Source organism: Bos javanicus, chromosome 12 (genome assembly GCF_032452875.1).
Source record: "Bos javanicus breed banteng chromosome 12, ARS-OSU_banteng_1.0, whole genome shotgun sequence".
Taxonomy (NCBI): domain Eukaryota; kingdom Metazoa; phylum Chordata; class Mammalia; order Artiodactyla; family Bovidae; genus Bos; species Bos javanicus.
The window spans coordinates 85657584-85682781 of NC_083879.1; the positions used below are offsets into that span (position 1 = coordinate 85657584).

At 50.4% G+C, this 25198-nt stretch overlaps 1 long non-coding RNA gene across 1 annotated transcript; it reads left to right on the plus strand.

Moving 5' to 3' along the window:
- The first annotated feature begins 6771 nt into the window (after positions 1-6771).
- Positions 6772-10246, plus strand: LOC133258613 (uncharacterized). Its single transcript, XR_009740100.1, has 3 exons — positions 6772-8954; positions 9036-9264; positions 9875-10246. It is a non-coding gene; the product is annotated as an uncharacterized LOC133258613 (long non-coding RNA).
- The last annotated feature ends 14952 nt before the right edge of the window (positions 10247-25198 follow it).

Here is a 25198-nt window from a genome sequence, read left to right on the forward strand (position 1 = left end):
TGGAAGGGCGGATGCTGAAGCTCCAATGCTCTGGCCACCTGAAGGGAACAGCCAACTCACTGGAAAAGACCCTGATGCTGGGAAAGATGGAGGGCAGAAGGAGAAGGGGGCGGCAGAGGACGGGATGGTTGGATGGCATCACTGACTCGATGGACGTGAGTCTGAGCAACTCCAGGAGATGGTAAAGGACAGGGAAGCCTGGAGTGCGGCAGTCTACGGGGTTGCAAAGAGTCAGACACGACTGAGCGACCGAACAACAAAAAATCAATTCACCAGAGACGGGGCGCGGTCGTGGACTGAGCTGAGATGTGAGGGGGACGGTTTGGGCCTGCGCTAGCTCACCTCATGCGGTCTGACCTTGGGGCCGTCGCTTCTCCGCCCAGCGTCCTCGGGGACAGCCCGAGGAGGTGACAGTGTGTCTCCTCCCCTGGCGGGAGGACCGGCCAGCCGGGGGTGTGCAAGCACCTCATAAACGCTCGACTCCATGCAGATCACGATCGGAGGCTTGTTTTTGGTCAGTTGGTTATTCCAGTCGACCGATGTATTCTGAAAACAAATTGAGATCCTTACAGCTGGAGTGAAAGTGAAGTCGCTCAGTCATGTCCGACTCTTTGTGACCCCATAGACCGTAGCCTACCAGGCTCCTCTGTCCGTGGGATTTTCCAAGCAATAGCACTGGAGTGGATTGCCAGTTCCTTCTCCAGGGGATCTTGCCGACCCAGGGATCGAACCCGGGTCTCCCGCATTGTAGACAGACGCTTTACCGTCTGAGCCGCCAGGGAAGCAGTCAAGTGCAGCCTCAGGACAGACTGGCCACGTCCTCTCTCCTCCTGCGTGAGGAGCAGGCCTGCTGCTGCTTCTCTGGAAATCACTGTTCCTCTTTGCAGAACAGAAGAAAGTAGAGAAATAGGGGTTTGTTTCCACCACCTCTCAAGTCCAGTAACCTTCTTGCTGACTCACCTCTTGGCTGAATTTAAGCGTACAGAGATTAGTTCAGCCCTTCCGTGTGTAGGAGAGGAAATGGAGGCTCAGGTGACAACTTGACTCAGCAAGTCAGCGGCAGAGCTTAGACCAGACTTCGTGCTGTGACTGCAGGCAGCTGGTCCCTGGGCGGCCCGGACTCACCCACAGGGCCGTCAGGGTGTCTCTCTTCACGGGAAGCCATCAGCCTTCAATAAACACATGTTGAGTAAATAATGAATCTAAGACCTGACATCAAAAATCAAGACATTTTTCTTCTCTAACTTCTAAATAATAGTCATACCTGAAGTGGAATTTCAGTTGGTTTGTGTGAAGGAAAGACTTTTAGGACAAATGTATAAGCCATTAGAAATGCAGAATACTTCTAAATGGTGGATATCTGAGAAATTGAATTTGGTTAGATTTTGATTACCCAAAGGCATTCAATATTTTCTGTTATAAAATTTCATAAGAACAAACATCAATAATTGTTCATAGGGTTTATTAGCAATTTCTCCATTTACAAAGATGCTTAGAAACGATTTACTGTCTTCCAAATTTTATTTTGCATGACAAATTGCTTGAGAAATACTTTGATTTCCTCCATGACTGTATTTGAGCATCTCCTGGTTGCAAGTGACAGAAATTGGCTATGTCTTACACAAAGGTGGGAGAGAAGGGAGGGCTCGGGAAATCCTGGGACTGGAAGTCGAGGACAGGCAGCACGGCTTTCTCTCTGCAGCTCAGACACGACGGGACAGTTGGGCCCTCACGGCATCAGCGATGGCCAACAGGGCAGATGGTGTGCTAGACTCGGAGCTACTGCGAGTCTGGCTTGGATGATCAGGTACTATGTTTAGAGTAAACCTTTCCGTTTTTAAAGTTCTTCTTGCCCTGATAGATGCCATGTTTAAAATGGGTAATTATGCTGCCTCCATGGCAACCACAGCAGATCTGGCTTCGTTCTTTCCCTGATAGTTGGGACGTGCTCAGCAAATGGAAATGTTCATTTGTATCTTAAAATAAGTGAGAATTAGTTGGTGGTGAGGGTTACCATTATTCTGCGGTCAGTATACATGGTTTTCAAAATATTTTTGGCTCCTTGCCTCATAGATCGGCTCCATAAATATGAAAAATCCCAAGTTGAGTAACAGGGAAATACTCTCAGGGCATGACGATCTGCCTGAAATAACAGTTGAAAGCATGGCAGGGTGAACTTTGGCTCATCGTTCAAGGCAAAGGCTAGCAGTGAGCATTTCACTTTGCAAACTTTGAAACTTTATTTCTAGAATGAAGAATATTAACAAAAGTAAAAGCTAGCTGAGTCGCGCACGGCAGAGGTGAGAGTGGGACGTGTGAGGACAGTCATGGGATAGTTTTAGGGGTGATTCCATATCATGCCTTGAGCTTCCCCAGTGGTTCAGAGGGCAGAGAATCCTCCTGCAACGCAAGAGCCACAGGAGACAGAGTAGATGCGGTTTCGATCCCTGGGTGGGGAAGATCCCCTGGAGAAGGAAATGGCAACCCTTTCCAGTGTTCTTGCCTGGAGAATCCCATGGACAGGAGCCTGCTAGGCTAGAGTCCATGGGGTCACAAAGAATCAGACAACGACTAAGCGACTGAACAACAAAATTCCAGAGAGATTAGCTGTTTCATAGTAAAAAGTCAGTCAATCAATAAAATGACAAGGAAACAAGGTACCAGAACTGAGAATAACAGGCAAAATCCTCAAAAACTTCAGAAATTAGAAATGTCACACAACGATTGTAAAGTAACTGTTTTAAAATGATTTGAAAATAACAGGATCTCAATAATATGATCAAATATTGACATATGAAATCCATAGTAATTATTCAATACGAAATCCTGCCGTTAGCAATAACATGGATGACCCGAGAGAAATTGTTTTTGTTACTGTTGATGTTTAGTTGCTAGGTTGTGTCTGCCTCTCTGTGACTCCACAGACTGCAGAAACACCAGGTTTCCTGTCCTCCACCATCTCCCAGAGCTCGCTCAGACTCACGTCCATTGAGTCGGTGATGCCATCCAACCGTCTCATCCTCTGTCGTCCCCTTCTCCTCCTGCCCCCAATCTTTCCCAGCATCAGGGTCTTTTTCAATGAGTCAGCACTTCCCATCAGGTGGCCAGAGTATTGGAGCTTCAGCTTCAGCATCCGCCCTGCCAATGAATATTCAGGACTGATTTCCTTTAGGATGGACTGGTTGGATCTCCTTGCAGTCCAAGGGACTCTCAAGAGTCTTCTCCAACACCACAGTTCAGAAGCATCAATTTCTTGGCTCGCAACCTTCTTTACGGTCCACCCGTACATGACTCGTGGCGACGCCATAACTTTGACCATATGCACCTTTGTTGGCAAAGTGATCTCTGCTTTCTGATATGCTGTCTAGGTTTGTCATAGCTTTTCTTCCAAGGAGCAAGCGTCTTATGATTTCATGGCTGCAGTCACCGTCTTCTGTAATTTTGGAGCCCAAGGAAATAAAGTCTGCCACTGTGTGCACTGTTTCCCCATCTACTTGCCATAAAGTGATGGGACAGGATGCCATGATTTTCATTTTATGCATGTTGAGTCTTAAGCCAGTTTTTTTCACTCTCCTTCATCAAGAGTCTCTTTAATTCCTCTTTGCTTTCAGCCTTCAGGGTTATATCTGCACATCTGATGTTTGGGATATATTAAAACTTTCTCCCCCTGCACAATTCCTCCAGCTTTTTAGTGTTTGACCATACTGATCAGAAGCTCTTCATGGCTCCCAGAGATATTTGATTTTTATCATCCACATTTATATTTCTAGGGCTGACCTTCTACTTTTCCTGCACTTAAGGGGCTTCCCTGGTGGCTCAGACGCCGAAGAACCTGCCTGCAATGTGGGAGAACTGGGTTCGATCCCTGGATTGGGAAGAACCTCTCGAGAAGGGTACAGCTACCCACTCTAGTGTTCTGGCCTGGAGAATTCTATGGACAGAGGAGCCTGCCTGGCGGGCTACAGTCCATGGGGTCACAAAGAGTCGGACACATCTGAGCAACTTTAAGAAGAGAATGTTGGCCTGACATCCTCAATTGTTAAAAGATTCCAAGTCACCCCGCCGGCCACGAGGGGAGCACCCAGTCTTGGTGGTGGGACAGTCCTCTACCCCAGCATGCCCCAGCATTCCTTTTCCTTCTTTTAATGAACGCCTTTGTTTTTATCTATTGCCTGGTTTTTGGCTGCCCTGGGCTGCCGTTGCTGTGCATGGGGCTTTCTCTAATTGTGTTCGGGCTTCTCTCGCTGTGCAGCACAGCTCTAGAGCGCAGGCTCGGTCCCTGCGGCTCACCGGCTTTGTTGCCCAAGGTCACTGGGAATCTTCCCAGACCAGGGATCAAACCTGTGTCCCCTGCACTGGCAGGCGGATTCTTAACCACTGAGCCACCAGGGAAGTCCCCACTCCAGAGTTCTGACACATTGGTAAGGCCAGAAATGCCACTGACTGGCCCCTTTCCTGTGTCAGATATTAGAAAATATTAATAAAATTGTCATCAGAGTCAGATGGCAAATAACCTCATAGGGATAAAAGAGGAAATAAACGAGTAAACCTGTCTGCGTATTTTGCTTCCACAAGACACATGCCCCAGTAATTTCAATAACCGTGTCACTTTAGATTTTTGCTCTAATGTTATCGAACTTCAGTTGTCGTATTTTCCAAAAGTTAGGTTGCACTGCAGACTCAGTGCCAGGAGTTATCACTTCGTCTTAGATTTGCGTGGTATCAGTATGTCTTGTCAGAGCTTAATACAAAAGATAGTATGCCTACTTTCCAGTGACCTTTCAGATCAGTTATGAGTTACGGCACGGTATGGCGTGCTTAGTCACTCAGTCATGTACAACTCTTTGGGACCCCAGGGACTGTAGCCCACCAGGCTCCTCTGTCCACAGGATTTCGCAGGCAAGAATACTGGAGTGGGTTGCCATGTCCTTCTCCAGGGGTCTTCCTGACCCAGGGATCCAGCCTGTCTCTCCCGTGCTGGCAGGCGGGTTCTTCACCATCAGGCCACCAGAAGCCTGTACTTCATACCATGTTGCTGGTTGTTGAGTTGCTCAGTCATGTTGGGCCCTTTGCGACCCCATGGACTGTAGCCTGCCAGGCTTCTCTGTCCATGGGATTCTCCAGGGGAGAATTCTGGAGAGAGTTGCCATTTCCTCCTCCAGGGGATCTTCTGACCCGGGGACTGATCTCTGTCTCCTGTGTCTCCTGCACTGGCAGATGGTTCTTTACCCCTGAACCACCCAGGAAGCCTCAGATGCAGGTGAATTCCTCCACCGAGGCTTGCTTTTCCATCTGCCAGCTCTCTCACAACCTGAAAACCAAGTAAAACTAAAATCCCACCTTGTGGATTTTCCCAGCCACACAACAGTGGACATTCACAGCACACACACACGCACGTGAAGTCTGGTAAAGCTGGTGTGTTTTCAAAGGCGCCCCCTTCACCCAGGACCAAGGTGGAGAAAGACGGCTCGCCGGGGACGTTCATTCCTCCACAGCAAGTCCCTTCCTCTTTCCTGCTCGAGAGTGGACTCCGCCGATTTTCCCACTGGGGCGGGCGCTGGGCCAGAGGGAGGCCTGAGGAAGGTCAGGGAGGTCCCCCAACCCCACTCTGCACGCAGGCCCATGCAGCCTTCCAGGAAGAAGCCACGACCCCAGGCTTCGGCCTGAGGGGAGAACACTTTTGGCAAAAACAGGGATTTCTGCTTTCCTTTAGCTTTGGACTCTGTGGATTGGTTTTTTTCTTTTTTTCCAATCTCATGCTATCTCCAGAGTGCATTTAAAAAATATTTTATAAACATATTAATCACTTCAATCTGAGGGTGTTCAGGATATCTAGCCTGCCATATTGCTGGGGATAGAAGTCTCTTATCAAACTGATTCTAGCCAGTAAAAGCGGAGTTCCCGGAGACCAGGAACCATGACTGGTTCACTGTTATATCCTGGGACCTGGACGCAGTGCTGTCTGAATAGCAAGTGTTATCTGAATGCGTGCCAAAGCCAGCGGTTTCAAATTCAAGTGGTTGGTTTGAAATTCTAAGTACCATCAAGGCAGTTGTTTTTCCAGAAAACTCTTTTTTTTTTTTGGCTGCACTGCACATCTTGCAGGATCTGAGTTCCCCGACCAGGGATCGAACCCTTGCCCCCTTCGTGGAAGCATGGAGTCCTAACCACTGCACCACCAGGGAAGTCCCTGAAATTTTACACTTTAAATAAATGCAAACTGGGAGTGCCATGGTCTCTAGAAACGTGAGTGATAAAATTTAATACAAACCAAGAGAAAATACAACCCAAATATCCAGAACACACTCTCCAGCCCTCGTGAGCTCGCTTTTCCTGCTGTTATCTATCCGTTCTCGTGGTTCAGTCATAGTTTTTGCTTCTGAATTGAAATGCAGGCTGCATGTACTTTTCACTCATTCCTTTAATATGTTGGTAGACCACAAAACCCCCAGGAGCTGCCCCAAATTATAGGATACTTATAATTTATTTTATGTTATCCTTTAAAAATTTCTGTTTTTAGGGAATTCCCTGGAGGTCCACTGGTTAGGATGCTGTGCTTTCATAGCCAAGGGCCTGGGTTCAATCCCTGGTCAGGGAGCCAAGATTCAGCAAGCTGTGTGGTATGGGCCACAAATGAAAATTTCTATTTTTATGTTTTATAATACGTATTTGCATGTTTCATGTAACTTACAGATATGCATAGACCGGACTGCCTGCTCAGGCATCATTGTTAGTGCTGGACAATGAAGACAATTTGGAGAACACTCTCAAGCAAAATGTGGTTGCTTTTTAAAGCGTACTCTACCAGGCAGCTGCCCCGTCCCCTAATCCGCTATCAGTTCTGCTAACATGGGACTTAAAAGGAGGAAAATCTGAATCATAAACACAGTCTTGTCTTGCTAATGAAAGTGAAAGTCGCTCAGTTCTGTCTGACTCTTTGTGACCCCAGGGGCTATACAGTCCATGGAGTTCTTCAGGCCAGAATATTGGAGTGGGTAGCTTTTTCCTTTCTCCAGGGGATCTTCCCAACCCAGGAATCGAACCAGGGTCTCCTGCATTGCAGGCAGATTCTTTACCAACTGAGCTACCAGGGAAGCCCCCAAAATACCCTTCTCCAGGGGATCTTCCCAACCCAGGGACATTACTTTGCTGACAAAGGTCCATTTAGTCTAAACTATGGTTTTTCTGGTAGTCATGTATGGATGTGAGAATTGGACTATAAAGAAAGCTGGGTGTTGAAGAATTAATGCTTTTGAATTGTGGTGTTGGAGAAGACTCTTAAGAGTCCCTTGGAGTGCAAGGAAATCCAACCAGTCCATCCTAAAGGAGATCCTGAATATTCATTGGAAGGACTGATGCTGAAGCTGAAGCTCCAGTACTTTGGCCACCTGATGCGAAGAACTGACTCCTTGGAAAAACACTGATGCTGGGAAAAATTGAAGGCGGGAGGAGAAGGGGACGACAGAGGATGAGATTCTTGGATGGCATCACCGACTGGATGGACATGGGTTTGAGTAAACTCTGGGAGTTGGTGATGGACAGGGAGGCCTCGTGTGCTGCAATCCCTGGGGTCGAAAAAAGTCAGACACGACTGAGCAACTGAACTGAACTGAACTGATCTTGCTAATGTTGTGTTCAGTGATAAGAGTCGCTCTTTCTGAGGTTGTTTCCCAGGGCGAAGATCTTCTGAGCTTCTTTGTGAGGACGGAGCGTCCTGGCAGGTTTGGGGCAGGTATCCTAGGAGAAGCGTGAAACAGCAGTAGCTTCCCGCTCAGGTCCCATCACAGAGGTGCCGACTGGGGTGGGGCTGGGGGCCTCTGAGTGCCTGGAGCCGAGGGTCTTTTCTGCTCCCCAGGCCTCAGGGCTGGAGCGTCTCTGCTTCGTTGTTGGCTCTGCTCCCCGCGAGCTCCTCTGAAAACCTCATAAATGCCTACAGGATCGGGTCACTGACACACAGGTTTTAAACTCCCACCTCTACTTTAAAAAGAAAAGCTTAAACAAATGGAAAGGCTAGTTTTATTCTTCTTTGCTGGTTCAGTGAAAATTGCACTAACACACTTTACAAGTTTAATTTCAAGCTTGATTTATTTATTTAGCTAGTTTTCATTTAAAAATTTAAATTTTTTTCTTTTTTAAAAAAATTTGCTTTGCCTCTTTGAAGCTTGATTTCTTTGTTTTGCATACTTGGTTCATTGTTCAAAATGAATTCATGGCCCCTGCTATTATATATTCTGTGCATCCGTGCTTGGTCGCAGCCCTCCAGGCTCTGTCTGTGGGATTTCTCCAGGCAAGAATACTGGAGCCGGTTGCCATTTCCTCCTCCAGGGGATCTTCTCAACCCAGCAATATGAACCCATGTCTCCTGAGTCTCCTGCATTGGCAGGCAGATTCTTTACCACTGAGCCACCTGGGAAGGTATTATACATTTGTGTTGGTAACCTAGGTTTTCACTTTGTTTAAAGAGTAATGTGACTGTGTGTGATGAAGTGTCTTTCCAAGTCCTGGACAGGGTTGAGGAAACCCTCTTCATCGTTTTAAAACGCGCTTGAACTGAGAGGTCTGCTTGAGCCCATCGCCCTGCAGCTCCAGGGAAAAGACATGTTGGAATCTTGTGCTTTGATAATTTATGGTTTCAAATGTGTATCAAACTAAGAAAATTTCACTCCTTAGTCCAAGTGCCTTTCTAACAGGAGTCATTCCTAAATAAGCTTCCTGGTCCTTCAGACATAGGTTGGTGGTTGGCAGGTTTTGTGAGGAGTAAGCGGTGTGGCCCCAAAGGCCCTGGGCGTAGACCCCCGGGCACGCAGACCCCCCGGGACCCCTCAGCACTCCCCTCCTCCCTTGCAGACTCTAGGGAGACAGCACACGCCTGGGAACACCGCCTCCTCCCGCCTCGCTGGATCCTCCTTCAGTGAGGCCAATGCAGTTCTCAGTCAACCACAGGTGCTCCTCAGGTGAGCTTCGGGGCCCACCTTGGGTGGGAGCGGATCCTCTGGCCCCGGGATCCACTCCCAGAAACGCTGTCTCTGCCGCAGCATAACGGGCCCGGCTGTGTGTGAGTCCCCCTGCCGATCCTCAGGTCTGCCGAGCATCGCCGCACGGTGGCCGCCACCCCCGGTGGGGCCAGGTCTCCACTGCGCCCCAGTCTTCTCATGAGACCCTGATAAGTCACCCGCTGCGCCTAATCTAACGGGGCTCTGGTGAGAACCAGCGAAAACTCTGGGAAGGGACGCGTGCGCCATGACGGCTGCTGCCGTGCATCCGGTGGGTGGCCGTCCCAGGCTCTTCTCCGCCAACCCCACGCCGGGGCTGGGTGGCCCCTGGTCCCGGGTGGGTCTGTGACACCAACCTGCCCAGGATCCCCACCTCCTCACTCTCTCCCGGTCCTTCCCAGCCCCCCAGGCAGGGTCTCCAGGCTCCTGGCCACCGTAGTGGCCCCCACCCGCCTCTCCCACCAGGGCTCCCCCTCCACGCCTCCCAGCACCCCTTTCTCCTCCATGAAAGCCCATCATTCTCAAATCCTTTCCTAGGGCCTTACTTTCAGGTTTTTCCATCCAAAGAGCTCATTTAAATGTGATGGATTTCCAGATCAGTGAGGAGACATTTTTGACACTGGGAGAGAGGATCTGACCTTTCACTGAGCCCCAGATGACGCTGCGTTAGTCCTTGGGTTTCTAACACTCAGGTTCCCCGGGATCCATAGTTAGTTAAATCTTAGTTAGCTGGAATCCTGTTTAGGATTTTAGTCTGCTAAATCCCAGTTGGCCAAATCCTTTGCTAGAATTCTATTTTAACAGGCTCTGAAATTTCCCAGGTACTTCTCTGAAGGCACCCTCCTCTGAGGGGGTGGGTGGTAAGTGGGTGTCATCTGCAGACAGGAAGACCACAGCCCTGCCACAGACCAGAGGACACCCAGGGGCTCCAGGGACCAGATGCGGGGTAGGGGCCTGTGCTGGATCCTGACCCAGAAGAAGGACGTTCACAGAAAAACCGGTGAGGTCCAGATGAAACCTGGAGCTTAGTCAGCAGTAATGTACCAACGGTAACTTCCTTGTTGTAACAAAATGTACCATAGTTACGTAAGATGGAAATGTGGGAGAAACTGGGCAAGGGGTATATGGGACTGCCTATACTTGTAACTTCTTCTGTAAATCATACAGTATTCCAAGAGAAAAAGTGGTTTGAAAATGTATGTCTTAACTTCAGACAACAATGAATTCAGAATAAAGAGAATTCCATAAGAAAAGCACGGTACTTGTAACGGGAACAGTATTTGCTGAAGGTAGGACCGTTGTCAATTCAGTGGGGCTGGGGGCTGGAGGTTCAGTGGGGCTGGGGGCTGGGGATTCAGTGGGGCTGGGGGCTGGGGATTCAGTGGGGCTGGGGGCTGGGGGTTCAGTGGGGCTGAGGGCTGGGGATTCAGTGGGGCTGGGGGCTGGGGATTCAGTAGCATTACCAGCAAGATTAGCAGGGCTGGGCTGGGGAGGACATCTGCGTGGCTGAGCAGGCAGTATTAATGCCAAATAGATGGCCTGAATGGTCTGAAAGCCAAAAGGTCTGTCTTACAGGCAACTGAGAAGATAAGTAAATGCACTGCAGATAATGAGGACCGTGTTCCAAATACTTAAAAGATTATAAATATGGAAATGGGGGAGCTTCAGTGATCTCTGTTGTAGGGATTAGAATTAGTTATATCAGCAGGGACCCATGGCTTTTAACACGTCTAAATGAAGCTGATGCCGATGTGCGTGTAGATAGGGGAGATGCTGATGTGCGTGGATGCACATTTCCTAGTCCTGCCCACTGAAGGCTTAGGGACAGGGCAGTCCAATGCCAGTGGGCACACATGGCTCAGATCTTGGTTTAATACCGCCCTCCACTGAAGGAGCCAGGGCCCGCAGAAGCACGGCTGGTTCCCGCCTGCACAGGGGAAATGCAACTGAGCCCGGACATCCTGTCCCGGAAAGTAAGACAACGTCAGAGATGTTGGGAATATGTCAGAACCAACACAGGTGCCAATGCAATGGAGCATCTATGGGCCAAGTCGGAGCATCAAAATAAACAAGGATCACAAGAGGTTATGACCCACTGAACAGTAAGAATCCACGGAACCCTTCTGACGTAAATCAGTCAACGCGTCAGTAAGGAAATATCAGCTGGTGGAATTAGAGCGAGGGAGGGAATTAGAGACACAGCCCGTGGCCCCCCTGTGGTGCTTGAAGGCAAGGGTCATCACTGATGAGAATCAGGACAGATAAACACCGTTTCAGAGCATCTCATCACCCGCAGTGACTGTCACATGGACAAGCCTGGCAGACACCACTTGACCGGGGGATGAAAGCCCACATCATTAGCAATGAGACAAATTCACGCTGCACTCCTCCTGACTTAGCCCGCCGCGAGGATCGTAGCGCTGCTTTGGTGGTGCTCCTGTCAAAAGTGCATATTGTGAATACAATCGTGAGGAAATATCAGACAAATCGAGCGACACTGAACAAGGAAACTGGGCTGTGCCCTTTGCAACTGTCAAGGTCATTAGAAGAGAGTGGAGGCTGAGGACCTGGGCTGGACGGAACGAGACTGGGGATGCACCGTGTGTCCGGGTGGACCCTCCGTCTGCGGAGGACGTGGGCAACTTGGGAAATCGGAATGCAGTCCATGGGTCAGAGGGTGGCATTACATCAGTGCTGATTTCCGGATTTTGGTGATTGAGAAATGGAAATAAGCAGGAGTCCCTAACCCTAACCCTTCTAACCACGTGTGATCCAACAGAGAGAAACTGAGATAGAACGTGGCCGTCCCAAAGAGTACCGTCAGTGAAGCGGGTCTGATCGCTAGGTATCAAACTTTGTGTCTTGAAAAAAATACACCTTCCTTTTTAGTGTCTCCCGAAGACTCACAAAATTTGCTTGTGTTACTAATTTGCCCACAAAGAAAGCCCGGTAGGCTGGGTCCAGTGGACGCTGGTTTATTTCTGTGATCAGACGCAGCTGTGAATAAACAGCTTTTAAAATCAGTTCTATCCAGCACTGACCTATAGGCGTCTTCGGGCTTTAGCACACTGTGTCTCTGAGATAACGCAGGGGTGGGCAGTTTACCCAAAAGTCGCTGAATTTCTGGCGGCCGCTCAGATGTGCACGGGGTCAGAGAGCTCACAGATACTGCCTCGTTCCGTTCCAGGCCCTCGAGCCGGTGAAGTGGAGTGGCCACGCTCGTGCGCGTGCTGGGGTCTCTCTCGTGAATCATGAGTATTTTAAAAGTGTGTTTGCTGTTTCTTTCCAATTTTTGAAAATACAGCATCTATACTCTTTGTATTAAAAGTAAAAGTCTACTTTGTCCTTTTCTATTTTTAGTTGCTTATAAAGTATTGCTAATAGGTACGTCATTTTTCTAACGAGAAATAAACAGTGATTATATTTTTAAGTCCTTTCTTAACCTTCTGTAAGTTTGCCGGTCACCAGGTGAGTCTGTAGAACCTAGAGGGATTGTGGAGGGTGGGGGTGATTGGAGCCGTGTAGGTCATTCCATCACTGATGGGGAGGAGTGTCTTCCTGACCCTTAGAGACCAGACTCCTCCACAGCCCGGGTCCTGCTGTGTCTGAAAGACGCGTTGCTTCCACTCCACAGGAGAGACGCCCGGTGGGGTAGGGGGTGGGGGGGCGCGGTCTGCAAGCCGGTGAGGGGCCTCAGATCTGGGATTGAATAGCCCTTGCCCCAGGCTTTCAAAATGGGTTTAGAATCAATTCAGAGTTACTCTTATGGGAAAAGGTCAATAGAAATTTTAATGGAAAATTTGACTTTGATGACATTGGAATTCAATAGCTTTGAATTTTGAAAGAAAGCTTTTTCCCATAAGAGCGAGCTGTCTCAGGACAGCTGGCGTCCACACGGTCAAGCACCCAGAGGGGTGGGGGGACCCAGGGTGGGCCTGGGGCGCTGACTGGGGAATAATTAAGGGTCGTGTGCCCTGGAAACCAGAGGACGTTTCATGTGTGGTCACGTCCAGAGGTGTTCCCAAGGTCAGCTCTGCAGGAGACGCTTCCGAGGCTGGACTCCGCATCGTGGACCAGGCCTGCGGGGCGTCCGTACCCACGCCCTCCTCCAGGAGCTGCTCTTTCCTGCCCGCGCCTCCCTGCCTGTGAGCCTGGGCTGCAGGGCACGGCCCGGTTCAGGCGGCACAGGCCCCCATGGAGAGCGACGGAGCGGCAGATGCCCGCTGCTCCCTTCCTGCTCTGCGGCCTGGATCCTACCAGGACCAGGACCAGGACCAGGACCTGTCTGTGGCCTGGGGGCTTGGGGACTCGGGTACAGATGAGGGGGAGGGGCAGATGGAGAGGTTGAATCCGTAAAAAACAACAAACAAACGAACAGCTGCCAAAAAAGAAGACCCCAGACTGACTCAGGGGCTTCCTTGCTGGCTCAGCTGGTGAAGAATCCGCCTGCAGGGCAGGAGACTCCAGTTTGATTCCTGGGTCGGGAAGACCCACTGGAGAAGGAATAGGCTACCCACCCCAGTATTCTTGGGCTTCCCTGGTGGCTCAGATGGTCAAGAATCTGCCAGCAATGCAGGAGACCTGGGTTCGATCACTGGGTTGGTAAGGTTCCCTGGAGAAGGGAAAGGCTACCCACTCCAGTGTTCTGGCCTGGAGAATTCCATGGACAGAGGAGCCTGGCGGGCTACAGTCTATAGGGTAGGAAAGAGTCAGACACGACAGAGCTACTAACACTTCACTTTTCAGACTGACTCACCCCAAATTCTACCAAACCTTTGGAGAAGAGTTCATACCAGTTCTCCCCAAACTCTCCCCCAAAATAAAAGACGAGCACCTCCCCACCCATCGTGTGCAGCCACTAGGGCCCTGGTTCCCACGCCAGATGAGGACGCCGCTTTACACCTTGGCCGCCCTCCTCCTGCTTCTGGCTCTGTTCTGTAGGTTGTCTGAGTTCTCTCCGCTTGTTAAGGCCGTTTAATTCTACAGGACTATTCGATTTCAAACACGAAAATATTCCACAGGCAAGTCTACTCTTTTCACTTTATGTTCCAACACTTCCTCATTTATTTCATACAATTCTTTAATTTTTAGCTCGTTAATAAAAAGTGTCTCCTTTCTTTCTTTTGTAATGGCAGTGGTGAGGTGGTTTAGTCGCTAAGTCGTGTCTGACTCTTTACAACCACATGGAGTGCAGCCCGCCAGGCTCCTCTGTCCATGGGATTCTCTAGGCAGGAACACTGGAGTAGGTTGCCATTTCCTCTTCCAGGGGATCTTCCCAGCCCAGGGATGGAATCTACACCCCCGACATTGCAGGAGGATTCTTCACCACTGAGCCGCCTGGGACGCCCCCAAGGTGTCTGCTTTTATTCCTGTGTATATTATATTGTGCTTTTCCTTCCTCTGAACTAAACTTACTTTCTCCTTTTATATTTAATTAATTTGGATCTCTTTCTCTCCTCTAATAAGATAGACTTGTCTCTGTTTGAAATTGTCAATGCGATTTTTTTCTTTTGTGATGAATGTTGTTTCTTTAAGCTTTTCCTCTGTAGTGAAGTTTTATTTTTCATGTGTGTCTTCTTAGGACTCTGCCTCTGGAGAAAGGGCATCCATTCGGGGTGCTTGTGTCTGCCCTCCCTTCGCAGCTGTGAGCGTCTTGCTCAGTTGGTAAGGAGATGGGTTTTAGAATTCTGCAGCTCTGCTCCCAAAGCACCTGAGGGGCTGTGTGCTGGGCGTGGTGAGGTGGGAGCTGGGATGACACGCCCCCGGGGTTCTCCAGACCAGGGCGGCCCTGCCGCGGTGAAGAGCATGTGCTCTTAGAGTGAGCGAAACTGTCAAATTCAGAAACAGGGGTTGGAGTTATTATGGAAAATGCTCCAGAATTCTGCTTGACCTTAAGAACAGTAGACCAGCAGATGACCCCGGGGCTGGGGTGGGTACAGCAGGAGACGGTGTCTACAGTTCAGATCAGCACGTTTGTAAAAATTAAAATATCCAACACTCAGGAGAACAGGCCCTTTCTAAAAAAAAAGGCAACTTGGTTTAAACTTTTCCCTTGGAAAGTTTTCAAAAGCCAAAAAAACTAGTCTCGTCACTTGACTCAGCAGCCCCTTATCAGACATTTATCTTAAGAATAATAAAAGCCGATGACTGCTTCTAGTGTACTTGTTAATCTGACTTTACAGAGACACCACGAGGTAGAAAAGATTAAGACTCCCAGCTCCCGGTGAGGACGCGGAAGCCAGGGCACCAGGGCTGGAGAGGAGTCACGGGTCAGGGACTAGAGGTGCCGGTGTCCGGAAGGCAGGGGGTCTGGGCTCTGGGTCAAGCGTCCGTGGGGGGCTGGGTGTGCAGAGAGGAGCCTGGGGCGCTGGGGCACTCCCGTCCGGCTGGGCACCAGCGCCTGGCAGGAGCGCATGTGAGCCGCGTCTTGGGCTGGTCCGGCCGTGTTCTTGGGCTGCGATGAGATGCAGACCACTGTCAGAGGTGGTCCGGGGAGCGCTGTCTGCTCCTCCCAGCAGCTCAATCAGAGACCACGTTTGGACACAGGCAGCTTTCCCCAGAGGATTCGTCCACTGAGTTCTCTCTGAGTGCCGATGCTTTCTGCTTTGTTTGCTTTTCATTTATAACCCTGCTCCTCAGCTTTTGTCTTCTGCTGCCTCTGGCTTCTAAGAAGGCTCTAATTTTGCAAAAAAAAAAAAAAAAAGACATACTCACTCTGCAGCAAAAGAGATTTTCACTTTACTGACCGGCCTGGGGCGGCCAGCTCCTAGCTGAGGGACAGACACCCGATCAGATTCTGAAGGTCACTGTGGAGTGATCGCTGTTAACAGGGTGTTTTCCTTCAATAACACTTTAAAGTCTATGTTCGCTGCGGGGATGATGAGCGCTGAAGCTTGACGAGCCGTTCCGCTCGGGCAGGATGGCGGAGAATCTCACAAAGAAAGCACGGGGCTTGTTTGTGCCTCCTTGGTCAGCCTGGGGGCAGGGCCGCCGACCGCTCCGGACCCAGGCTCAGGGCCCCGTCAGGGCCGCGGTGACCCTGCACGGCGCTCGTCGGCCCAGAGAAATACCTGACAACACTGCTTATTAGGTGGTGACGTCCAAACGGCTTAAGGAGTTGCATCCTCACAACTAGATGACTGAGAAAATAATGCCAGTATACCAAGACTAAAACCAGCATCTCGGTCATCCTCACAGGAGCAGCGTTTCCAGCCAGGGCGAGCACCCCTGGCCGTCTGCGTAGCGGCTCTGACCTCAGCCCCCCGGGCACGGCCACCCCCGCCTCGTCCGTGTAGAAGTCCTCCTGGTTCCTGCGTCTCAGCTCAGCAGTTGAAGGAAGCCCCAGCTCCACGAAGGCTTGGAGCTCTGCAAGCCGACCGGAAGTCGTGGCCTCCGCCGAGCTCCTCGTCCCCCAGAACTTTATTGTGTAATCCTTGGAAATACCAAGCGTCTTGGCGCACACCGGGGGTTGTGGTGTCCCGTCGGGGTTCCCCAACACAGGGCTTGGTCACCACCGGTACAAGTTCCGATTCAAATTCGCAGTCGTCGATTTGGGAAATCAGCCCCAAGAGGGCTCCCCTCGTCCGTGACTCTGTTGACCGCGAAGAGTTTGTGTGCCTGTGAAAAGCACGTCAGTGGCTGCAGAGGTCGGTCAGAATCCTCCTCATCTTCCTTTGTCTGGTCGTACAGAGTGCGAGTTCATTTTCTAGGCCTTCCTTTCGGGTGAAGAAGGCCAGTAAGCAAGAGAAGAAATATTCTGAGCTTTTTTTTTTCCTGGCTGTGTGCCTTGTGGGATCTCGGTTCCCCGACCAGGGATGGAACTCGGGCCATGGCAGTGAGAGCCCAGAGTCCTAGCCACAAGGCCCCCAGGGACCCCTGATAAGGCTCACTCTGAGTTAAGCTGGCCCGAGCTCCTGTTGCTTGTAATCCACCCAGGCTCAGCCACTTCCCAGAGGCGTCCCTGTCCGCGCCCACCCCGCTGGTGGACGGCACTTCGTTACGCGCATCCGTCCTCCCGCAGGTGGGCCTCCGGGTAACTCCCAGAGTGGGCTCTTACAAGTAAACCTGCTGTGGCTGTTTTAGCACTTGGCCTTGGTGGGCAGACGTCTGTTGGGTGTGATAGAAACAGGTTTGCTGGACTGGGGGAGGCGTTTGCTTCGCTCCGTGGAGTCTGCAATGCTTTCTCAAGGTCATTTCCCCGTGGAGTTCCAGCCGCTCCGTGTCCTCCTCAGCACTGGGTGTTGCCCCTCCTTTTCACGTTGGCGTCGGGGTTACTGCATTTCTAAAGAGTCGTGGGCCTGGATGTTCACAGCAAGAAAGGTGAGCACGGCTCACCCAGCTCTCGCCCCGGGACCAGCATCTCAGGAAGGTGACCAGCACCAGCGTGACTTGGCCTGCAGGAATGAGTCCCTGGGAAGACGGCATTTCTAGCCACAGATTAGCAAACCGACGTCGCTGCTTCATGGTCTGGGTTAATATGAGCTTGTCCTGAGGGCTGAGCTGCCTGCAGTGAGGGCCCGGGTCAGGGGAGGAATCCGTGTATGCAGAAATCAGAATCGGGCTGCCTCTGGGGTGGGATGGGACCCAGCAGCTCTATTTGTAACAGAACCAGGAGGCTGTGTGAGGGGAAATTTCTGGTGCTGAGAATGTTTGAGAGCTTGACCTGGTGTATGCACAGGAAGAAGTCGTCAAGTGCGCCCGTAAGCTGAACGTGCTCCACAGATGATCCTGTGTGTGTGTGTAGACCCCTGTTTAAAAAGTAGCTTAGTACCATCGTTCGAGGTTCTGTATATACGTGTGGCTGATTCACGCTGATGTGCGGCAGAATCCACAGCAATGTCATAAAGCAATTATCCTTCAATTAAAAATACATAATTTCTTTTTTAAAAAGTAACTTAGTTCCCATCTCTTCCCTTGTTGGACAAAAGAAAGACCTCTCGCAGCCTGGCCACCGGGATTCTGACCACAGGACCGGCGGACGTGCACTGCAAGGCTGTGTCTGGGAGAGGGGGCAGGTCCGCGTGAAGGTGTCTCCTCTGAGCCGGGGGAGCCCCAGGGTGTGCTGAGGGCAGTCAGAGCACCGCGTGGAGGGGAAATGGAAGCCTTTCTGTTTTCCCACGTGTCAGCAGAAGGAACAAGTTAAGGGAAAGGTGTTAGCTTCAGATTCATAAGGCGCCGAGCTGGGGTTGCCAGTAAAAGGAAACCTAATTGCTCAGCCAGACTCTGAAAAATATGACTTGGTCCCTGAGTGAGAGCAGATGTTGTTTCCTGTTACAGACACGAGCTGTGCGCCCTCCGGTTCCCACCACGGCAAGCCATCCTTTCCCCCTTCGGAGGTGAGCGAAAAGGAGCAGAATTCCGGCTCCACCATCCCTGGTGACGAGCGGGCAGGGAGACTGTTCTCCTGAACCACGACCACCTCGTCACGGGTTGCCTCGCCCTCCCGTCACGGCTGGGCCAGCAGAGGCCGGGCGCCCCGAGTCCCCTCTCCTGGATCCTCGGAGCGGGACGCTCCTCCAGGAAAGGACTTCCTCTCCCCGCCGGCTGCGGGGACTGGGCGGCTGGCTGATGGCTCGGCCCCCACTGACGGAGCTTCTCCAGTTTTGGAAGGTGGCGTGTGCCTCCTTGCCCGGGCAGACGGTAATTTATGCTGCGAATTCAGGCCTGGGCGTGACGACTCAGTCCTTTCAGGCCCCTGAAAACCTGCTCCAGCCGCCAGCAGCACTGCCTCTGACCTGCCCTTGCCCACCGCCCTTGGCTCCCTGTCCCTGCCCGCCTCTCCCTCCAGGCCCCCACCTGCAGCCACGCCAGCTGACGCCTGCCAGCACAGGGACGCGGTGACACCTTCTGCAGAGTTTTCGGCCAGAGCTGGACTCCTCTGAGCCCTTAACAAGCAGCCTGCTCCGTAACAAACCACAGGACAAATAATCGCTCCAGTGTGGCAGCCTGAGCTACTTATTTTGCTTGATTTATGGGGAGTGAGACCCAAGGATGCCGTGGGGCTTTTCAGACATTGCTAAGTGTACGCTGATGCCCAGCGGGGTTGGGAAGGGGCTCAGTCTCCCATACTCCAGCCGGGGCACAGGGCCTGGCAGCTGCGGGGATGGAGCGACATGGGAAAGGGGGCAGGGAGGACCCCCCAGCCCGGGCTGGCTCCAGCCTGTGCCCACCGCCCGTCGGTCCCCAGCAGGACTCAGGCCCAGGGGATCACTGGCGCTTCTCTGAAGTGTGAGCCCACCGGGCAGCGCACCCAGGAGAACTGGCCGTGTTCTCCATCCGCTCCGTGCAGCGTGGCCTTTGCACACAGAGCACTTGAAGTGTGGTTCTTGAAAATGCATGACTACAGTTTATTTATTGCTGTGGTTTAGTCGCTCAGTCGTGTCCAGCTCTTTGCAACCCCATGGACTGTAGCCCTCCAGGTTCCTCTGTCCATGGGATTTCCCAGGCAAGAATACTGTAGTGGGTTGCCATTTAGTGGGTTGCCATTTCCTTCTCCAGGGAATCTTCCCGACCCACAGCTCAAACCCACATAACCAGCATTGGCGCCAGATTCTTTACCGCTGAGCCACCTTACCTTCCATTAATTTGCAGTTTGACTTAAATAGCTACTTTATCGGACAGCACAGCTTTGGGCAGCGAGGCAAAAAAATTCCAGATTTCTGCCAATGTTTATTTTCCTCTAACTGAAATATTCAGAGTGGCCTCACTGAGTCGGGCTCTGGGGGAGGGCTCCTGCGGCGTGCTGTGGGGGACCTGGCCAGGAGGTCTCGCTCCAGAGGTAATAGTGGCTCGCTGGAGGCTCATTCAGAATCACAAACACCCTGCATGGCCTCTTGCTGGATTTGCAGATGATCTGATTTTAAGGAGAGCATCATTGCAAGCTCCAATATTCTGTCCACCTGATGTGAAGAGCCAACTCATTGGAAAACACTCTGATGCTGGGAAAGATCGAGAGCAGGAGGAGGAGCCAGTGACGGAATGGGATGGTTGGATGGCGTCACCAACTCAATGGTCATGAGTCTAAGCAAACTTGGGAGACGGTGGAGGACAGGGAAGCTGGCGTTCTGCAGTCCGTGGGGCAACAGAGCCAGACACGGCCGAGCAGCTTAGTGCGGCACAGGGATGCAGCAGACAGGATGAAGGGACGCTGCTGCCCCAGCTTGGCGGGTGGTGGCCTCCGCAGGTCCAGCTGGACACTTGATTCAGCCCGACGAGGTCCCAGGACCCACAGCTGCTGGGAGGGTCTGAGTGATGGATTCACCTTCCCCTGGAGGGGAAGGGTTACCCTCCAAGGTAACCAGGGGTGGGGGAGGGTAACCTTGGAGGGTAACCCGCTCCCAAGTGTAGGTCGTGTCTTGCAATATTGGCTCATAATAGTTAAAATCACCATGATGAGAGACAGAGATCAAACACGTGAAAACGGAGAAGAATCCAACGCAGGAAACGAATGACATTTTCGCCACCATTTAAAACATGCTAAACATAGTACTTCATAAATCCCACTAAATGCTTGATGAGGTTCCGAAGCCTCTTTTGAGCTTTCAGATTTAGCAGCAATTTTAGTCCAACCCCATGGAGGAAGCGCTTCCAGCTGTGGTTCAAAGAGCCAAAATACAAAGAGTAACGGGCGTCGTGCTGAAATGCTCGCCTTTGTCCTGGCGCCGTGGGATCGCGTGGGAAGCGTCTGCAGCTGAACGAAGCGGGTTGGAGCAGCACGCATGGGTTGGGGGGGCAGGCGGCAGGGGGCTCTGCACGCAGGCGGGCAAGCACACAGAGGCTCCTTTTTCAGCTTCATACTTAAAAATGATTTCAGAGTCGCAGAAGGATTGTGGAAACTAGCCCAGAGAGCTCCCCTTACCCTCCACCTAGCTCCCAGCTAGTTACCCCGTGCCACCCCGGCCTGACACGGGGGCACCAGGCTGCCGACCCAGACCTCCTCCCGTGTTCCCGCCGACGGACCCCAGCAGGACCCCGCTCTGCGAGAATGTGGGGTCACCCCCCACACCCATCTGGGGCTGTTCCCCAGCTTTTCATGACCGCACCCTCTGCAGAGTCCTGGGCAGGTGTTTTCGGGGATGTCTCTCCCCGCTTTGTGAGAGTGTGGGGTCACCCCCACACACCCATCTGGGGCTATTCCCCAGCCTTTTGTGACCGCGCCCTCTGCAGAGTCCTGGGCAGGTGTTTTCGGGGACGTCTCTCTCTTCAGTTTGTCTGACGCTTTCCCAGGCGTGGATCGAGGTTCTGAGTCTTTGGCAGGAGCGGCTCTGGGGGGCTGCCGTGTCCCTGCCCGCCTCGTCCAGGGTCCGCGGGGTGCATACATCCCACTGCTGGAGACGCTGACCTCCACCTCCTCGCTAAGATCTGTCTCCCCTGAAAAGTGCTGTCTGCCTCTCGTAATTAACAGGTATCTGTGAGACTCTGCAAATGCCTTCCTCCTAATCAGGCTGTCTGGGTGTGCAGCGCTTACAGTGTTGGCTGTATTTGCTTCAAAAATTAAGTTGGAAAAATGTCTATTACCCCCCGAAGAAAGATGTACCATAGGACGCAGAGTCTTAATAAGAAATGGTCGTTTTCTTAAAGTCAAAAATTTAATGGAAAAACTGTAAGAGGTCCTACTGTCTGAAGTAGAAATGGAGAGGCTCTGGAGACAGTCACTAACGGACTCCGGGTAAGTGAGTTTCAAGTCAGACTCTTGCAGACAGAAATCTGCCAGGTGCTACAGATGTCATCAAGACACTGACGCAGATTTAGAGATGAAAGGTAAAAGGCCGTCTGTGGTTCTCGATAAAGAGGTGGGGAAGGACCATGAATATCTGTGGTACCAGAATCATTCTGGTTAACTTGTAGCACGGTAATCAAAAGCGTTGAACTTAAAGATGAATTACAGAGTTTTCTTTTACACAACACCAGAGCTGTCCAAACGTTGTGACCTGTCCTTAGGAAAACAAATGGCTGTCAGAGGAAACGTCTTAACAGATAGCTTTAAAATAATAAGCAACACTTTTAATTTGTAGCTTAAAGATGAAAGTGATTTTTTTTAAATGACCAAGAAAACTACAGCTTTTTGAGAGCAGCTTTTGAGAACAGATGGGCTAAAGTCTCTATTATTGCCCCAAATGATGTATGTCATCTATTAAGATGCTCCTGTCTGCATACTTTATTTTCTGTCTTATTTAACAATCTTCCCCAAAATGATGGGTTGTAATTCCATATGCTAAAAATGTTAATATGTAGTGACTTATGATTAATTTGCAAGAACAACTAATTGACATCAGGGAAGATAGAAATTTACTAGCTGAATTTCAACCAAATGTTTGCATAATTGGTAGATAAGATCTAAAAATGAGTAACATGATTTAGTAAGTCAATTATTCATTGCTATTCAGATGTGCGCTTCTTAGAGGAGTACTTTTTACAAGTTTGAAAGCCATTAGAATCACAAAGTAAACAGCTTAGGATCAGACCTCCACATGCTGTATCAGGAAATGTTAAACTAAGCTTCTCAAAAACAGTGAAGTATGAGGCAGATTCTGTATCACCTGAGCCACCAGGGAAGCCCTCAATCACATTCGGTTCACTTCAGTGCAGTTCAGTTGCTCAGTCGTGTCCGACTCTTTGTGATGCCATGGACTGCAGCACGCCAGGCCTCCCTGTTCATCAAGTCCCGGAGTTTACCAAACTCACGTCCATTGAGTTGGTGATGCCATCCAACCATCTCATCCTCTGTTGTGCCCTTTTCTTCCCGCCTTCAATCTTTCTCAGTATCAGGGTCTTTTCAGATGAGTCAGTTCTTCACATCAAGTGGCCAAAGTATTGGAGTTTCAGCTTCAGCATCAGTCCTTCCAGTGAATATTCAAGGTTGGTTTCCTTTAGGATGGATTGGTTGGACCTCCTTGCAGTCCAAGGGACTCTCAAGAGTCTTCTCCAACACCACAGTTCAAAGGCATCAATTCTTCGGGGCTCAGCCTTCTTCACAGTCCAACTCTCACATCCATACATGACCACTGGAAAAACCATAGCCTTGACTAGACGGACCTTTGTTGGCAAAGTAATGTCTCTGCTTTTTAACATGCTGTCTAGGTTGGTCATAACTTTCCTTCCAAGGAGTAAGCGTCTTTTAATTTCATGGCTGAAGTCACCATCTGCAGTGATTTTGGAGCCCCGAAAAATAAAGTCTGACACTGTTTCCACTGTTTCCCCATCTATTTCCCATGAAGTGATGGGACCAGATGCCATGATCTTCGTTTTCTGAATGTTGAGCTTGAAGCCAACTTTTTCACTCTCCACTTTCACTTTCATCAAGAGGCTTTTGAGTTCCTCTTCACTTTCTGCCATAAGGGTGGTGTCATCTGCATATCTGAGGTTATTGATATTTCTCCCAGCAATCTTGATTCCAGCTTGTGCTTCTTCCAGCCCAGCGTTTCTCATGATGTACTCTGCATAGAAGTTAAATAAGCAGGGTGACAATATACAGCCTTGACGAACTCCTTTTCCTATTTGGAACCAGTCTGTTGTTCCATGTCCAGTTCTAACTGTTGATTCCTGACTTGCATACAAATTTCTCAAGAGGCAGATCAGGTGGTCTGGTATTCCCATCTCTTTCAGAATTTTCCACAGTTTGTCATGATCCACACAGTCAAAGGCTTTGGCATAGTCAATAAAGCAGAAATAGATGTTTTTCTGGAACTCTCTTGCTTTTTCCATGATCCAATGAATGTTGGCTATTTGATCTCTGGTTCCTCTGCCTTTTCCAAAACCAGCTTGAACATCTGGAATTTCATGGTTCATGTACTGTTGAAGCCTGGCTTGGAGAATTTTGAGCATTACTTTACTAGCATGTGAGATGAGTGCAATTGTGCGGTAGTTTGAGCATTCTTTGGCATTGCCTTTCTTTGGGATTGGAGGGAAAACTGACCTTTCCCAGTCCTGTGGCCACTGCTGAGTTTTCCAAATTTGCTGGCATATTGAGTGCAGCACTTTCACAGCATCATCTGTCAGGATTTGAAAGAGCTCAACTGGAATTCCATCACCTCCACTAGCTTTGTTCGTAGTGATGCTTCTTCCAAAGGCCCACTTGACTTCACATTCCAGGATGTCTGGCTCTAGGTCAGTGATCACACCGGTGTCATTATCTGGGTCATGAAAATCTTTTTGTATAGTTCTTCTGTATATTCTTGCCACCTCTTCTTAATCTGTCCACCAAAATATTATCATGTAGAATGGTATTGTTTTAGGGAGGATAAAAAGGTTTTCTGTAGGATAAATAAAATAACCCACAATTATTCTCGGGCATTGTTTGTTTAATCTTTAACTCATACTTTAAGCATTTTTATGGTTGTGCAGATTTTTAAATATAAGTAATACGGGGACTTCCCTGGTGGTGCAGTGGCTAAGACTTGTACTCCCAATGCAGGAGGCCTGGGTTCGATCCCTCGTTGGGAAACAGCCCACCTGCTGCAAGTAAGACCCAGCACAGACAAACAGACAAATCTTAAAAAATAAATATGCTTTAAAAGATTTAAACAATATGTAAGTAGGATGTTAGCACGGCCGTTCTTACATGTGGCTTAAAAATACATAGTTATGTAAGGAGGGTTTGCTCAGCTCTTTTCACCTCTGGGGATACGAGGTCAAAAGTGTCCACAGTCCGCTGCTCTGAATCCAAGCCGAGCTTGGACCTCAGAGCGCATCTGGGGCAAGTTCCTAACCTTCCCTGGGTGCTGGTTTCTTTGTAAATTTGAGTAAAATCCCAGCTTGGCTTGGTCGTCCAGGAAACCAAAGGGGCAGAGTCGGTGCCTAGAGCACAGGACCCCTCCTGCCTCTGTTCCCCGCCCCTCCAGCTCCCCTGTCGGTGCCGCAGGAAGAGTCCCACTCCGTCTCTGCAACCTAACCCTCACGTACACGGAGATGTTTTCATCACCCACAATATTTTTCTTTCTGCAGCTGTTCTTGTTCAGGAGCAACAAAGATAAGTAAACAGGTGCGTCGTATTCTGAGCATCACAGGGGCTGTGGCCTGCTCTGGGGCGCTAACGCCCGCCTCCACTCAGGTGCCCAGACACACCTGCCCACCGCTTTTGAGAACACTTTGTATCCCTTGGCCCTGCCGAGTGGCATGTGGGATCTTAGTTTCCCGAGGGATGGAACTGCTGCCGTTGCGCTGGAAGGGAGTAGTCTTACCCACTGGACCACTGGGGAAGTCCCCGT